General features: G+C 42.2%; 1 protein-coding gene across 1 annotated transcript in view; it reads right to left on the reverse strand.

Annotated features, from left to right (window-relative positions):
* The window catches only part of ACOT12 (acyl-CoA thioesterase 12), a 182,306-nt gene extending 173,471 nt beyond the window's left edge, over positions 1-8,835 (reverse strand). The window contains exon 1 of the mRNA XM_080972754.1: positions 8,825-8,835. The gene's annotated coding sequence lies outside the window, so the exon portion shown is untranslated. The remainder of the gene's footprint in view (positions 1-8,824) is intronic.
* Positions 8,836-16,570: the final 7,735 nt, after the last annotated feature.

Below are 16,570 nucleotides of genomic sequence, written 5' to 3' on the forward strand. Positions count from 1 at the left end.
AGAACAGTGAAGTAGATATGTTTGCAGACAAGACCAAATTATTCAGGATGATTAAATCCTGAACAGACTATGAAGAGCTCCAAAGGATCTGTTCAATTTGGGTTTTACAGGCAACAGAATAGCAGATGTGGGTGTCATTAGATAACTGTTTGGTGCTGCCACAATTAGAAAACTGTGTACAATTCAGGTCACCCAATCTCTGAAAGGATATCACAGAGCTGCAGAAAGGTACAGAGGAGAGCAACTGAAATGACCTGTGGGTTACAGTATTTTTCCTACAATGGAATTATAGAGGTTGGGGATGTTAATATTTTCTTTTGTTTATTTGGGGAGGGGGGGAAGTTGGCATGCAGCACAATCTAAACCTAAGATCCAGAAGGACCTCAGAGTTTGGATTTGGTAGAGCTTGGCCTCTCCAAACTGAGCCAGGGCTCAGCTGGGGCTGCACAGAGTTAGTCCTTACCTGCTCCCGAACAAAGTTTGGAATACAGGTAAATTACACTGTCATAATTTACCCCAGTTAGCCAGCTGCCTGTAGTTTGGATTCCTGTAATTTGGAAGTGGATGGCAAACAGGCAGAACAGATAAGAACAGGACCTGAAACTGCTGGTGGCAGGGCAGTGGTGGAGGCAACTGGTTAAATATTCTCTTAAGGAAGTGGCAAAAGATGTTGATCAGACCTGGAGGCTCTGCCTCCCGGGAGGGGCTGCCCTCACCTTATCTTGCCATCTTTGGCTGTTGTGTGGCTGGGGCACAATGATTCTGCTCCACCATGGTGGCAGCGTGGTACCCTCCAACTGGAAGGGCCCCAAAGAAGGAACTTGTAGTTCTTATCCAGGGAAGTAGCCTGATCCTCATCCAGTTCCTCCACCACACATTGCAAGGTCTGCAGGTCATGGGTCATGACACACAAGTATACATTAGCTCAATAGAAATTGTCCTCTAAAGGCCAATGAAAAGAGAGAGGCCTTCAAAGCCAGTCAAAGGTATATGCCTGTCATGCTCATAGTAACATTATAATATGATTTTGTCACATATTGTAATAGAATGATGAGTGTCCCCTTTTTGTCTACGATTGTCTAGTTAACCCATGACTACATGGGACGTTATAAAAAGGTAAAGGACTCCTGACAGTTAAGTCCAGTCGCATACGACTCTGGGGTTGTGGCGCTCATTTCGCTTTACAGGCTGAGGGAGCCGGCATTTGTCCACAGACAATTTTTCCGGGTCATGGGGCCAGGATGACTAAGCCGCTTCTGGCGCAACGGAACACCGAAACCAGAGCAGCGCATGGAAACGCCGTTTACCTTCCCACTGGAGCAGTACTTATTTATCTACTTGCACTTTCTGACATGCTTTCGAACTGCTAGGTTGGCAGGAGCTGGGACCAAGCAACGGGAGCTCACCTCATCACTGGGATTCAAACCGCTGACCTTCTGATCGGCAAGCCCAAGAGGTTCAGTGGTTTAGATCACAGCGCCACCCGCATCTCCCATGGGACATTATACCTAACTGAATTTAGGTAAGAGGCTCATACTGCCCCTATGTTCTACAGAGTATCAATAAATCCATTTTAGATTTGGAAGGGGTGCAAGGGAAAATAGGGCTTCTAGCATATCATAAAGCCAAATGGATTACTGAATACCTATACCACCCACAGTGACGGCGCTTCATGCTCCGGCACTGGGGGGTGGAGAGCAGGCAGGGGCAGGGCTGGCGTGCATACTGAGGGCATGGCGCATCGCCTGCAGGGGCGTGAAGCGCCTCCTGGGGGCATGTCGCGTGTCCTGGGGGTGTGGCACACTGCCTGTGGGGGCGTGGTCCCCAGTATGGGTGAGGGGGCAGCCACGATGGCAGCTCACCAGGATTGCGCTGCTGGGGGCAGTGCGCTCCCCCCGCACTCCCCTTCTCCACCAGTGACCACCCATTAAGTGAAAGATATAGGAAAGAATGGGAGACAATGGTACTAGATTTCTTTGATTGCCAGTTTGCCAAGGGAGAGGGTGTTACAAAGACTGGTTTATGGAAGCCATCATTGACACTTAATGGCAGCCAAGAGGGGAGTAGGGAATTTATGGATCTGGGAATCTATCTAATCTCTTTTTTTCCTCCCAACTTACCCCTGTGCTTTGGGGTAGGCAATTTGTTGTTGTTGTTGTTGTTGTTGTTGTTGTTGTTGTTGTTAAGCAACACAATCAAACTGAAATACCCTATTAAAATTATATAAACCCATGGTTTTCAACCAGTGTGCCATGGCACCCTGGGGTGCCTTGAATGCTGGTCAGGGGTGCCATGGGCAACACTGGCCTCTGTCCCTCTTTCCTCCCTCCTTCCTCTGATGCCCTCTTGTGTCTCTGCCTCCCCAAGGCTTGCACAGCTGTCTGTTGCAGCAACCCTGCCTACAAGCTCCCCAGGTGAATGGTGCCTCTGGGACTAGCCAGGGGGTGCTTCCCAGGCCCCTGTGGGGCAGTGTGAGGAGGCACCTCTCTTTGGGGCGGGGGGGGGCAGCTCAGAGACCGGGGGGGGGGCAGCTGCAACTGCTCAGAGGACTCTGAAGGAGAAGAGAGAGGAGAGGAGACTGAGGGAACACTCCACAATAGAGGGTGTTTGAAAAGGGGTGAGAGACTCCCAGCTCTGCAGGCAAGGGGTGACATAACTGGGCTCCTGAGCTCACACAGAAAGAATGTAGCTGGTCAAGGGAGCTGTGGACTCAAAAAGGTTGAAAACCTCTGATATAAACAATGAATAAAATTAGCTTTATGAAGGATAAGGCCATCAGTGCCTACTGGCTCTGATGGCTATATACTACCTCAACTATGTCTGTGGAATACCAGTTCTGGGGATTCACAAGACAGGACACTGCATTCAGGTCCTCCTTCCAGGCTTCCCAGAGGTATATGGTTGGCCACCATGAGAACAAAATACTAGACTAGTTGGGCCTTTATCTGACCCAGCTGGGCTCTTCTTAGGTCTAACCTGTTTCTATCTAAACCAGGACATTAACACCAGCCCCCAAACCAATTTCCTGCAGTGTACTCAGGTTTCTTCTATGGCAAGTCTTTGTTCGAAAAGAATTCTACTAGTTTTAGGGGTGGCTACTCAGATTTCACTGTGTCTCTTTGAAGTGGCGTGTGGTGCATGAATGGTACATTGAGTGGAAAAGAGTGGTGAATGGATCTGGTGCAGGCTCAGCAACATGGGATCTGTGTCTGTGAGGTTTTTTCATTTGTAACACCTCCCTATGGATGATTATAAAACATATCATGCTGACCCACAGAGCTGCTGCTGCTCTTTGTTCAACAGTATCTCTAGAGGTGAACTTTTTCCCTTCAGTTTCAAGTTGTGTGACAACTCAGTTGTCCTTTTTTATAATAAAAGCAAATCACTGTTACCAAATGGATGCATTTCTGCAAGTTATCATGTTCCAATTTGCTATCTCAATATTACGCCCCTTACTGATGCTATTCCCTCAACTATTCTGAGGCCCCAGCAGTGATTTTTCCCACCAAAGCGATAAATGAACAAAAGATTCAGAAGAAAACTCAGAAAAGGCTTGCTAAGGTTCACATACCATTCCACTTCAGTGAGCCTGAACTAGTTTATGGTTCTACAACTGCAATTAAACTTTCTGGGTTTCAACCTGCTTCAATTTGAAATATCAGCCAGACCAGTATGTGATGTATCAAATAAGGAATGAGCAAATTTAGACTACTATAAGCTATAGGGAAGATATTATAATCTTTTATTCTGGCTGTCATTATTTGCTAAAGAAGAATGCATACAAAACACAAACCATTGAATACATGAAAATACATTTCCCCACAATGTATAATTCCTTTGCAAATTGTTTTGTAACATCTGAAACAAAATACATTGCAAGATCCCAGAAGGTGTGCAGCATGTTTAACAATAAATAAGCTCTGCTGTATCCAATGGATCTTACCTTGCTTGTAACTGAGCCCAATCAATGCATTTTATCTGGGAAGGAAGTGATTCTGAATTCAGGACAATTTTAAGGCAAGTGTGTAAATTGCTTTGCAATCCCTTGCACACTTACTTGGAAGTAAGCCCAGCTAAATATAGAGGGATTTACTTCTGGTTGGAATGTTAGACACATTTATGGAAAGCATGGTATTTTTTAGTCTTCAGAAACATTAATAAACAAAGCAAGCATTTGAAACAGATTTACATTTATTAGTAAAGATTTAAGACAGCCACTGCCTACTGGGGGTTAGGAAGAAACATGCTCCAATAGTAATGCACTGAATATTTCCAACTGCAGAATATCTTATACATGGCTACCTCTTGTTAGCTGCTAAACTGAATGGATCAGAGGATTTTATTCTGAATAGAAAGGGACAGGTCCAACCTGAAGGAAAAATACACACAAGGTAAGAGCTGTTTAACAATGGAACAGACACCCTCAGGAGATGGTGGACTTTCCTTCATTAGAGGTTTTTAACAGAGGCTGGATGGTCATCTGTCATGGATGCTTTAGCCGAGATTCCTGCATTGCAGAGGGTTGCACTAGATAACCCTAGGAGTCCCTTTCAACTCTACAGTTCTATGATTCTATTATTCTAAATTCATATTAATCATCATATTACCATAAATCTAAAACTTAAGTTTGGAAAGACAAAAATCCATTCCCATAAGTAGGCAAAGAAATGGTTTGGTTAACTAAGATTAGACTACATAAAAATGGGGGAGGAAAACCACACCAGGGAGATTTTTATTCTCATGAGAAGACACTGAACATTAGCATCTAATTACTCAAGGAAATATGGGACGCGGGTGGTACTGTGGGTTAAACCACAGAGCCTAGGACTTGCTGATCAGAAGGTCAGCAGTCCGAATCCCTGCGATGGGGTGAGTGCCCGTTGCTTGGTCCCTGCTCCTGCCAACCTAGTAGTTCAAAAGCATGTCAAAGTGCAAGTAGATAAATAGGTACCGCTCCGGCGGAAGGTAAATGGTGTTTCCATGTGCTGCTCTGGTTCACCAGAAGTGGCTTTGTCATGCTGGCCACATGACCCAGAAGCTTTACGCCGGCTCCCTCAGCCAATAAAGCGAGATGAGTGCTGCAACCCCAGAGTCAGCCATGACTGGACCTAATGGTCAGGGGTCCCTTTACCTTTACTCAAGGAAATAAGTAATGTTACGTTGGGTTTGGCCAATAATCCACATAACCCTGTATCTACTGGTTGCATCAAAAAGAAAGTGCAGCAAACAGATTTATTGCATGTCATTCTGAACTTGTGGCAATATAAGGCAAAGAATGCCCTAATGATGACAGGGCATTCTCTGATCACTTCTGCCTGGTAGTCATGGAGGGATCTATATTCCTTGGATTTGTATCATATTGGTACAGACTTATAGGCCAATAATCAAAGAATTGTATGACTAGTTCAGCGCCCTTGAGAGAACTTGTGGATTTACATTTCAATAATAGCCCCACCTACCACAGTGAAAACTTTTGATTTCCTCACCCTGATTTTTTAAAAAAGAAAAAGCTGTTTATGAGATGTTGTAGGATAGCCAGCACTTCAAATAATAAGAATACAACAAGCACCCACAAGCCCTTGAGAACACCTAATGTGCTTCTCTCAGCCTGCAAAGCTGCAATGAGGAACAGGATGAATTTTCTTTATACATAGGCCTTGGCTGTGGGTGCAGAAATGTGCGTTTTTCACATAAAGGTTAAAGTTTCCAGTTTTGCAGGGGGTTGGACTAGATGACGCTTGGGGTCCCTTCCAGCACTAAAATTCTATGATTTACCCAAGAAATGTTGAAAATTGATCAGGAGCATTTAGCAACACAGTTATTTGAATTAGAGTATAACAGTTAGGCTGATCATCTTCTGTTCACAATAGAATACTAGGATCTACTGCATGATTGGGGGAGGGAGACATTCTCTCTTACAGAAACAAATATGGATGTATGATACAGGGTGACCTCTGATAACCTCAGTTGACTCATATAATAGGTGAGGTATTATGTTAGTTTTGTGCTTGGGATAGTTCCAAACGTGGCTGGATTTCCAAATGAAGCTGCTTATGATTGGATGCAAGACTGGGGTTGCCCAGGTGTATCAGAACGTAGAATTTGGACTGTACCCAGTAATATATCATTACTAGGATAACTAATCTCTTCCCTGAGCCTGCAGTTTTTAAAATCTATTAATCTGTGTTTGCATAAAAGATTCTGAAACAAGCAGTAGGATTTGAAGTGGAAAAAGTAAATGGCCAAAGCAACCATACGGTGAGAGCTTTGAAAAACCTTTATTCAGTTTTCTAAAACAAACGTTGGGTGAGTTTTCTGTTCCCCAGGGAGCCTTTTACCATTAAATGTCCATACTAAATATTAGAGATGAGCAAAATGGTTCTAGTTATTCTCTTATTTATTTAGCTCACATTTGTGAATTAAATACCATGCCAATGGTATGCCATTTCAGTCATGCTGAACCAACACATTTAAACATACAGCAGCTTCATGTGACATTTTTGTCCTGCTTGATGTGACAAAATTTTTAAGAAGCTGTGAGAAGTGGTGAGAATAAATTTGAAATCATCTCAGTCTTGTGTTTTAGATTCATAGACTGATTCTGTTATGCCAGTGGTTGCTACGCAGGGCTATGCCAGGGTCACACGCCAGCCTAATTTAATTGTAATCGCGTGCACTCCCAGCAGCAAAGCAGAAAGCAAAACAATACAAGTAAAAACAAGAGATAACATAGCAATACTAACAGGCACTTCTGTCCGTTCTGTCTCTTCCTCCACCCATCACCAACCATGGGGCTTAAACCAGTGATATGTTTGATTGACAGAACAGAATCACAATGGATAATTTGACAGTGTCAGTGTTGTTGGACATTCCACTAGTGTAACAGAATTCAGTAGTGATTTTATCTCCTGCCCAGCAAACATGATTCCAGGGTGGGAGTGCATTGTTAATCTCCAAGGAACAGAGTTTTTCAGACTTCGAAATGTCAGCATCTTCTGGATTTAGAGATCCCAAAACACACTTTTAAATAATTTTCTTTTTCTTTCTCTCCCCCCCCCCCTTATTTGATAAATTCAAAAAGAAACATAACGTAGAATTTGCATTACAAGTTGATAGAAACAATAAAGACCACCAAAGGAAAAAACACTAATAATTTTCCAGTTAACTACAATATCAATCATCTTCCATTCTATTATTCTACATTTCATATCTTTACACATGACTTCCCATCTACACCCAATGTATTTACCCAATACTGTAATTTTCATGGACAATCTATGTTAGCATAAAACTATGTTACTTAACCTCACCTATTTTGCATCACTTACATTTAATTATTTATTTTAAATTTTATATTTAGCCTTTAAACTACCTTTACATCTTCATCACAGTGCGTGGTGCTGGGGAAAAAAATCAAGCCAGTTCAATCTTCTCTGTTACCCTGAAATAGTACCTTTACATGATGTATAGAAAGTATTTTAATTACTACATACAATTGAAAATGAGGAAAACATTGTACCAAAATATACTTTCTATTTACTATATACCTTTCATACTAACAGGTTCCACTTTCAAACAAGTCAAGCAAAAAATTAATCTGCAATCAAATTCTCACACCATAGCTTTGTTTTGTAGGTAAAGATATCACACTGCCTTTGGATCCCAACTTCTGCTAATATTTGTGTCCATTCTTTGGGCCAATCTGCACATGCAGGAAAGTTCTGCAATTCTTCGTCCAAATTTTTAAAAATGAAAACACTGAAGAGATGATTGATAGGGAATAAGGCTGTTTAACTGTTTCCTGGCCATTTGTCTTCTGAAAGTTGGCCTCTTCCATGCCCCAACTGTTTTTCCATCTGTGGAGAAAAAGATGTGAACTCATATCTTCTCCATCATAAAAAAATGCCCTGGTTGATCAGACCGGGCCTATCTATTTCAGTATCCTTTTCTCTCAGTGGCAAACCAGATGCCTATGGGAAGACCACAAGCAAGACATGAGCGCAACAACACTCTCCATATTTTTGATTCCTTGCAACTAGCATTCAGAAGCATATTGCCTCCAACACCGTCATCGTGGCTTGTAGACACTGATAGCCTTGTCCTCCATGCAAGACAGAAGCATCTAATGGGGTCAAGTTTGAGCAGTCAAATAACAGGAAGATATTTACTAGTCCATTTCCTCCACTGCCCCAAATTTCAGCCCTTCATGGCAGCTTTTCATTATTATTTTTTAAGGAGATGAATCACTGAACTGCCCTTCATGTACAATTCAGCCATCTGGCATGATCAGAAGGTAACACTGACATCCCATGAGGATCACAGATGCCAGCACAGCATAAGGCCAGGCACCAGGGGCCCGCTGCCAATATAACTGCGTCGTGCCACTGCTAAAATCTAACCCATAACATCTACTGTGGCTATCAGTGCTCCTGCAGTTGCAGCTGCCCACTGCCTTGGAGCAGCAATACGTCATCAAGACACTTTGCTGTAGTGCTGGGAGGGAATACCACCAATGTGGCTTTTGTCTTCCTTGCTGAGTCACTCCACCAGTCTATCCTCTTGTGTGTGAAGTGCTAGATGATGGCTGTTGACTTGCAAGGAAGTGTGTGGAGAGGAATAATTAGAGCTGAGATAAATTGTGATGAACTATTAACTGTGAATGTTCCCCATTTGGTGAAAAAAAGGACACATTATGCAGTCAAGAAGCTAAACTGTAACGTTCTGGATCTCCACTGAGCATGGCATATTTATTAACTTACTATATTACACCCTATATTCCACTTTTGTTTCATGATACTCCTGGCGGCAGCAGAGAGAGGGGTACCAGGCAGTCTCTCATCCAAGCACTGATCAGACCTAGACAAGCTTACCTTTAGCAAGTTTGCTGCATTTGCACCATGCAGAATTTCCCCCAACTCTGCTTAAAAGGAGAAATTCATCATAAGAGTTTTTGTGGTGTTGTTACTGGAAACAATGCCAACTGCTCAGTGTGGTTATCCACATACAGTTTTTTCCCATGATAGCTGTGTGTCCTTTAAAACAGCTCTCGGTTTGATTCAGCATGACTGTGGTTAACCACTTCCAATGCAAATACGGCCTTTTAAATTGTCCATATTAAAGATTACAATAATACGAAAGGCACTGTTAGCTCTGTTATGAACAAAGAAAAAATGTTCACTGTTTAATTGATTGATTTAAAGAGCTGTTTATCTCATTTCTCCCTTTCAGGCATATTTTGATGATACATTTTCTACCATATGTATTTTCCCATTCCCTGTACTTTTCTCTCTCAAGGGGAAATTCTGGATTTTTGAAAGCAGATATAACGTGTGCTGGATTATAGCGTTGCATGCTTCTGTGCACATATGCCCTTCTGAAGGTTAGAGAGGCTGTTTGCCAGAAGAGAGGAGAGGGTATCACGAAGCAAACCTAACGGAATGTCTGACCCTCTGACCACTTTCCTTAGACTGTCAAAGTAATACTGGAGTCTGTTGCCATAAGAGCAGTCTCCATGCAGAGAATTTGGATTTCCTAAAAATCCAAATGATCTAGTCAGAGCCTGGCGCTACTGAACTTTTTCCAGCTCTGTGACAAGTCAGTACCTTCATTATCATCACTTAGCAGCTGTCATTTTTCTAAGTACTGTAGAGATACTAAAGGATAACCCTGCCTGCAGGCTCACAATCAAATAGATTCAAAAGGAAGAAGAAATGATGAGGGAAGAGGAAAGCAAGCGCTGGAACAGCTGCACAATCCCTGGCTGATGCATAGGGCCAGATTGGCCCCTTGCTATGCTGTTCTTTTTGGAAAGCAGGTTGTGCAGACCCCAGCTGTCCTGGCAGATGCCAGTAGGTTCTTCCTTTCAGATCTGCAGTACCAGGGCAACAGACTCTTTTCAGAGCTTCTTATGAGCCTGCAAGATCAGACCAAAAGTCCATCTAGTCTGGCATCCTGCTTCCCACTGGGGCAAATGAAAGGCTCACGGACAGGGCATGAAAACAATATTATTGTGAGTTTGTGGAGGAGGTTGGGCTGTATGTCTGAGTCTTTTCCAATTCCTGGATTCAACTGCTGAATTAACCAGGCAAAAGCCATAATGGCCCCCTAAGTATGGGTTGTTATGTATAGGCTCTGTAAAGGTAAAGGGACCCCTGACCATTAGGTCCAGTTGTGACCGACTCTGGGGTTGCGGCACTCATCTCGCTTTATTGGCCGAGGGAGCCGGCGTACAGCTTCTGGGTCATGTGGCCAGCAGGACTAAGCCACTTCTGGCGAACCAGAGCAGCACACGGAAACAGGGTTTACCTTCCCGCAAGAGCGGTACATGTTTATCTACTTGCACTTTGATGTGCTTTCGAACTGCTAGGTCGGCAGGAGCAGGGACCAAACAACGGCAGCTCACACCGTCGCGGGGATTCGAACCACCGACCTTCTGATCGGCAAGTCCTAGGCTCTGTGGTTTAAACCACAGCACCACCCGCATCCCTTATAGGCTCTGTACCAGAAAGCAAATGGGTGGGCCCCCTCCCTCAAGGCCAGAGTGGTGTGTTTGAGCTAGAAGCTAGAAGCATGCTACAGGCTAGGCAGCTGAGAGAAAGAGCCATGCTTGATTTCTCCTGGAATCCAAGGCTGTGGCTATGGGGAAAGCAGTTATGATATTTAAAAGTGAGTGAAGAACTGTGGCTCTTACACAGTGAATACCCATTGTGAGAGAGGCCTAAGAACCTTTAACAGACTTATTTTCCATTAAATTTTCTCTACATGTCTTTAAAAAACCCCTCTAAGCTAGTGGTTATTACCACATTGCATAGCAGTGGAGAAAGTACTTTTGTTTGACTTGAGTCTACTGTCAATTAATTACATTAGGTGATCCTGAACCCTGAATTCTATAAAGATTTCTATCCATTTTGTCCATGTCATTCATAATTTTATGGGCCTCTATGATGTCCCTCCCTTAGTTACCTTTTTTACTAAACTAAAAAGCCAAGTTAAGTTGTCGTCCTCACAAGAATGTTGTTCCAGTCTTTCAATAATCGTTCTTTACTTTTTCCAGCTCTTCAATATCCTTTCTGAGACAGGGGTGACCAGAACTGTACACAATATTCCAAGAATGGAGCATTTTAACAATATCTCAAAGCAGGAAGGTGAATCTGCAGCAAATATGTGGGTGCAGAGCAGGTTCCCAAGCAACTGTATTTTAACAGGTTGTGTTAACAGCGACACTTGACCATTATTCCAAAGCCAGACAATAAAATCATTAGATAAATATCTCCCTCATGATAATAATTGTTAGCCATTTCCCCATGACATGCCAGGGAGGTTTTAGGACAGCAAAAACTTCAATACTCAGGGGCAAAGAATGTTTAAACTAACTTGGGAGTGGAAGTGCAATAAGGAGGTGGAAGGGGAAACAGTCTGTGATGCACACTGGCAGTTGGAGAGACAAGAGAGGGGAAGGCAGGAGCTTGCGTGACAGGCTGTCTTCCCGAAGTAGGAGGGGAAAAGGAGGGGGAGGAGAAGCTTGGCATTTTCCCAGAAAAGCTGATAGCGGGTAAAACAGAAAGGAAGAGCTGAACACTGAGAAGGGTGGAACAATGGGTGGGGCTGGATTGGTTTCCTATATACCCATTTGTAGCTGGGATGACCAGCAGGCAAACTTGCAGGCATACAGACAACTCTGGTTCCAGGATTTAGGAGGAACCTCCCGTGAGTCTCTCTAACCTAGAAGAGGAGGGCCATGCAAGCTTAGAATTTCCTTAGCTGATCTCATTGGATAATTTGTGAAAAGTGGAAGTGATATCACATTTAGGTTGCTGGGCCCTCTGTTTGTTTTGGGACCCTGGGAAACGTCCAGTCCTGCCACCCTCTGGAGCTGACCCTGAAAACTGAGCCAAGAGAGCTGAAACCTTGTAATCTGCTGGATTCCAGAGTTCTTGAACAGTAGAAACATCTGTGATCCAATAAGGTTTTAGGAAATGGGAAGTCTTTTCAATTTGGTGCTGTAGCAAAAACACTATTCAAAGTGTTGTGGGGTGCATGTATTGGGGTGGGGGGTGACTGTTGCTAAAGACAGCCCTAACATAGACTCAAACATAGACTCTCTTATTTAGAAATATTGTTACATGCCACCCATAACAATATACTTTGGTTTTCACTGTATGAAAACACAATTTGATTTATAAAATATTTTGTAGGGCAGATTTCGGAAGCATACTCCTAGTTTCCAGGATCTGAAGTAAAGAATTAAATGTGGATTCATTCTCTGCTTGTGTGTGTGTTTTAGTGTGGTGACTGCCTAGGAATTTAATGTGCTTTACTCATAATAAAAGAATCTCTAGCATACTATTGGGCTATGAAGTATTTCAGTACTTGCCTGTAGGCCTATTCATTTTGAAGTCTAGTCACTCTTCTGCTCAGCTAACAACATTGTTTACCACAAAAGGTTCAGCAAAAACTATTGCTAAAATTACTCAGTGGTCAGTCATGTTTCTTCAAATTAATTTTCAGACTGAGTAAGCTGCCTGCTGTGAGAAGATTTGAACAAAATGTTGCAGAAAGTCTGTACTGCTTGACACATGTTTCTAAGGACCTTTTAATAAACAAATGATACATTAATGTATATTTTTCTTTATGTACCAAATGATTTAAAGTTGCATACTTTGCTTCTTTTTACCTGGAGCTTGTTGCAATATTTTCAGCAAATATCTCTAGTGGATAAATTTTTATGCAACTAGAAAGAGATAGCAGTAAAAGAAATTTGCAGCTCTTCATTACAGAAGATGTTGTTATTAGCAAATCCTAACAATCCTATGAATATTTTTGACTGCCCCCTCTCTATGCAAAAGTCAGATATTCATTTTTATGGGTCAGTATACTGGACACAGCATCAGGGTTGAGATTGTTGTCATCAGACCCACACAAAAAAGCAATGACTGGGTGCTCAGGCTTCTGTGTAATTGGGATAATTATTTCTGTGATATGCAACAATTATTCCAATCTGCATTATATTGCTTACTGAGATGTCTGTGTTGTATGAATGGGGAACAGAATGCACAATTAGTCTAATTGCACCTAATATGCATCCAGTGGGCAACAATGATTGAGATCTGCATTGTGAAAATCATATATTGACTCCTGTGAACAATGTCCTGAACACTATCATGGTGGGGAAATGAAGGTTTTTAACACTGTTAGGAAAAAGTCAATAGGTGCATATTAAATGCTACTAAATGCAAATTAGCTAATAGTTAATTAACTCTCTCCCCCCCCTTGAACTTACAAATGTGGTTAATGGGGCACCATATCACTGTTAAGAGAACAGCTTCTGTTCTGTATAAATTGTTATAAGGTATGGTTCTGGTTGATATAAAGCAGTATGATCTTGTGCATGCATTTATTACCAGCCTTGTGAAAGATGGCTTGGAGTTCACAGGTTGGTACAGAACAGTCTGTATATGTAATAATATATATTATAATATTCACAAATGTAAAAGAGTTGCCGGTTCTCCAGACAGGAGACTTTTAAGATCCCTAAATTAGATTCGTGTTCAACTTTGTTTTTTTATTATTTGTATTTTCCTGTCTCTAGTGTGCTTTACTTCCAAAATTAGATTTTAGCTTGCAAACCACTACACAAAAGACTTCTATATGCAAGCACTCCTCAGTTTCTCATACCCTGCCCATCACTCTGCTGAGAGCTCTGCTATAGACATCACAGACCCCAATCGTCCTGGCATTGTTTCCTCCGGCTGAGAGCTTGCTCACTCTCTGATGTGCTATAAAGGGAAATCAGTGGGTAGCCCTCTGTCATTGTCAGGGCTGGGTTGTAGGCAGCAGTCTGAGGGGAGCCAGGAACCAGTAGCTGTGTGGGATGGAGCCAGTAACCAAGACTGAAGAGTAAATCAGAACCAAAGGACGAAACAGGAGGCAGGATCAAGAAAAGCAGCCCAGAATTCAGGGCTAAAGGACAGTCAAAGGATACAGGAATGCCACATAATACAGGAAGAACTTGTTGACCAAGCAAAGCTTCACCAGAACAGGAAACCCTTTTATACTCCTCCTTGTCCAGGTGGATCCTAAAGTCAGTCAGAGTGGGTCCAAGGATCCTAAATTGCCTGGGTAGAAGCTGCAACATGCAATTCAGTAGCTCATCAACATGAGACCTAAAGCTTCCTATTTTGAGCTCCAGCAGTTCATGAAGCTGGGTTGTCCAGAGCCCTGTACTGACTGTATTCAAGCAGTCTGTAACCATAAAAGTGCCAAGGCCAACCTGTAATCTTGGATGGCTGTGCTGAAATCTGATATATTCTTTATAGTCAGTAGCTGAAGGGGAGAAGTGTGATCTTAACATTCAACAAGCCAAAGGTGCTGCTTTGTTGGCCAGACAAAGCCAGGAGGCCAGATTCCTTCTACTTTTACCAGGCCTGACCAAACCAGAGAGACTTTGTACTGCCTATCAGGTGCAGTAACTAATCTTGAACATCCCTGTTCCCTTCAACACCTGGAGGAGGGTTCTGAGGCACAAGATTAGCAGAGCTTGTGCTAGGATGCAGCTTGAGATCCTGTGAGTCTCAAAATCCCTGACAATAATACAGTATGTGCAAGCTGTATTGATTAGACAGCATGTTTGTCTTTAGGGACATTCCTCAACATGTAGCACAATCTATGCAGATGCTTTTCCAGATAAAGGAGTCACCATGCACCTAGTTGCTTGGATTCTCCTATATTGATAGAGTGATCTCTAGAGGCTGTGTAATGCAATATGCTTTGTGCAGTTTGTCCATACTTGTGAAGCTCATCTTCCTGCTGTGAGTGTGTTTAACTGAGGTGCTGGGAGATAAAGATGTTGATTTGTAAACTAAATCCAGATTTATTTATTTTTTTTAAAAGCCAATGTTGAAGTCCAGATATTGCTGGCTAAAATCAGTGTTTGTCCAAAATTTATAGAGCGGTTATGTCATAGCTTCATTAGCTACGATGGGCAAAAGAGAAGATCTAATTGGAGTGCATGAGCTCACTATGGTTTTCTTTAAGGTGACTCTTGCTTCATCCTCTAATATTGATAATACTTTTGTATTACTCGTTATACCACCATACCATAGAAAAACCTGTGTTTTCCAGGATTTTAGCTCTATTTTCTCTGAAATGCTGAAGTCTTAAAAATAATTAATATGTCATTTTATTTACTGGTTCCTTCTCTATCTTCTGGAAAAGGTACTGGGAGTGTACTGCAGCATAACAATTAAAGCAAGCCTAATCAATTTTTTAAAAAGTTAGGGATTCAGAAACATCCCAAAATTTTAACTCCAAAGGGGTTGGGCTTTTGTGAGCAGCCAGGTGGTCATGTGAGCTGGCCTTTAAGCATCTCACCCTTCCATTTCAGGTCATAATGTCCTCACCCTTCTTCCATATTACCTGATACACTGAGTGGTTCAGTAACTTGTCCTTGAGTAATACTCAGCTTGACCATGCGAATCTTGGGGGTAAGAGTGAGGGAGACCCTGAAGGAGGCCTCAGATAAAGACTATGTATACTCTAATCTGTTTGCAACAGAAAAATGTAGGGTTTTTTTCTGCCAATATGGAACTGTTCATGCTAGTTCTCAGAATGCTTTCAATCTAGATTGCTTCTAGATCTTGCCATCCACAAAGGGGTGTATGGTTACTTGATACACATTTGAAAAAAAAGCCTCCCCTTTATTAGGTTATTCATGCTGTTTTGTCCCCATACATGAAGAAGGAAGTGTGAATTGTAATCTTGGTGTACCACTCACTCCCTCAGCATCACTGAGTTTGTGTGGATACACCTGGCCCCAATTGCCAGGGCCACTTAACATCTGTTTTCAAATGGACACACTGCAGAGTAATGCAGACTCAACCTGCAATGAGTTTTTATTTTTGGAATGAAACCATTTTCTCAAGAAGTGCTTTTCAGGGGCAAAAAAGATGCAGTAAATTTAGATTTTGTGTGGACTACATGGGGGGGGGAGTAGTCATACTCCATTGATTCTAGAACAAAATGTTGTGTCTGCACAGCCAAAGTCATGTGAAGCTAGTTAAATTCTGGCCAGGAAATTATTTTCTATTACTGTCATTTAAGGGGGGGGGGTCACTTTAAGAAAATTCAGTTGTTGTGAATGTAGTTTGCTTTACCGAGCTTTAACCAAATCCAGACTTTTGTGGGGACGGAAGAACTTGGCTTAACTCTTAATGAATAGCTGAAAAATCTTATGCATGTCCCTATCCCCCCATCTGCCCTGCCATTGAGGCCCAGTGTAGAAAAGCTGAAATCCTGAACAGAAACCATTTCTTCCTGTCCCGTTCCATTAGAAAAGTAAATAAATGACACAAAGCTGTTTATTCTCACAAGACCTCCAGTCCATTCTGTTGTGCAAACGTGTTTGGATAACGCTGATGAGCTGTCTACAGGACTGACCCACTTTTCATCCTCCAGAAGTGGATAAATTAATATTGTGGGGTTTATAAAGGATAAAGTGTCAGAGAAACCCGATTGCTATTTTAAACATATGAAATTGCAAAAATTAGCACATGATGACAATGGAAGCAATAAC

This window comes from Podarcis pityusensis (genome assembly GCF_964106645.2).
Source record: "Podarcis pityusensis genome assembly, chromosome: 11".
Classification (NCBI taxonomy): Eukaryota; Metazoa; Chordata; class Lepidosauria; order Squamata; family Lacertidae; genus Podarcis; species Podarcis pityusensis.